The sequence below is a fragment of the Eubalaena glacialis genome, chromosome 12, assembly GCF_028564815.1.
Source record: "Eubalaena glacialis isolate mEubGla1 chromosome 12, mEubGla1.1.hap2.+ XY, whole genome shotgun sequence".
Classification (NCBI taxonomy): Eukaryota; Metazoa; Chordata; class Mammalia; order Artiodactyla; family Balaenidae; genus Eubalaena; species Eubalaena glacialis.
In genome coordinates, this window is record NC_083727.1 from 53,849,016 (window position 1) to 53,851,016 (window position 2,001).

A 2,001-nucleotide genomic window follows, 5' to 3' on the forward strand; every position below is an offset into this window, starting at 1 on the left:
AGATTTCTACTTGGTTTTAATGGAACCAAGTCTTAATACTTATATTTCATTGGTTTATATAATATTTAATTAAATTACATAATTACAACTAGCATCATCAAGTTTGGGAACACATACAAGCATCTCTTGGTAAGCATACAAATCAGAAAATACAAAGCAGAAATGCTCAAGGAATGTTAGAGAGGGGTTGATGAGAGAAGCATGAGAGGAAAAAGTCAGTGTGTCTACAGAGGGCACAGAGAATATAAAAGCACCCAGCAAGTTATTTAGTGAGATTAGTTAATAGCATTTCTAGGTGATCAGCCAATAATTGAATTCTTCTAAATCACCACACTTGGGATAATAAATTGTTTTGAAGCAGCTGATACTGTAAAGTATAACCAAGAAGATGCTGTGATTTAAAAACATTATTCATTTTTTTCTTATTGTCCACATTTCTTCTGAACTATGAAAAATAATTTTTAATAATTAGTAAACTGGAAATATTGACTCCATAAAATAAACATTCTGATCTAAAAGGTAAAAGGATATTTATTATATAATACGAAACTATAAAACCTATGCTTAGAGAGTATCGTACAAAAAATGTCCTTTTTTTCATAGGTAGAGTTATGAGATGCCTTCATTGAACTTAACAACAAATCGTTACTAGCAGATCTCAAAGGAGAAGCAAGATGTTTCTTAAGGTTCTATTTGAGAATTGCATCAACAGTGATACTGATAAAGGAAGTATTCAGAAATTTAAAAAAACTTACACTTAAAAATAAATTACCCATTTATTTTAATACACAAGGAATCAGTACTCATGGTTAAATTAAAAAAAGAAATGAATATTTTATACAATATCACAGCAGCTTTATTGCATTTGCTTTTAGATAGATGGCCATGAGATTATCTGCTGTGCCCCGTTCGTAAATCTTCAACAAAAGTCTTTATACCTGAGATAGTTTGAGTGGGTTTATTATTCCTTGCTACCAAGTGAACCCTAACAAAACAATTATTGTTAACCATTATGGTGTAGATTCTTGAGTTTATCCAAGTATCATTTTTTAAATAACATCCTATTGTAAATAGTCTTATAACCCACTTTTTTTCACCTATTACTGCAAACATCTGCCCATGTATGCATCATTTTAAATTGCTATAAAGCATTCCAAAGTGCATATATCATACCATGCTTTATTAATCATCAAACTTACATCACTAATATATTTTTAAACTATTATACAGAATGCTGTGGGCAATCAGTAATTTGAGTCTGAAGTTTAGGAGCATTCGGTCCATGAAAAGTTACAATCCCTAGAGATCTTATCTAACTTTTTAATTTCATAGGAGAAAAAAGCTGACACAGACAGAGAGGGTAATTTTCTTTTGGTCTAGTTACTGGTATAAGGCCTACAATATCTTATCTGCCAGCCCCCAATCCAAAAACTCTGAAAATTGAAAGTTTTTTCACTTTTTTATTCCTACCACCATACATCCACTCTCATCACCAACATACTACAATGGTCTTCGAATTGCTTTCTCCATTTCCAGTTCCACCAGGATTTTCATCAACATCACTGCTACTGGAATTATCGCTCTGAATCACAGCCTGCCCATGGCCCTTCCCTCCCCCAAACCCTTGCATGGCCTCCACTCCTGCTGACCCAAGACAGTCTGTTGTCTTTGCCTCAATTAGTGAAACATCATGCTGTTTTCTGCTGCAGAAACACTAATGTTTGAATAAGAACACCTCACTGGGTGGATATGCATCAATATTACCTCTCTAAATTCTCAGAAGTTCCAAAGTCTAAGTCACACCTGGCCCTGAGGGGAGGGATGCAGACAAAGGAGTAGGACCTGCATCAGGGTCAATTCAAGAGCCAGGTCACGTTCCTCAATTGGTCACTGGGCCTGCGACTCCGTATACAATGACTGATGGCAGCCTAACAAAGATACTGGTTGAGGGACTTCCCTGGTGGCGCAGTGGTTAAGAATCCTCCCGCTAATGCAGGGGAC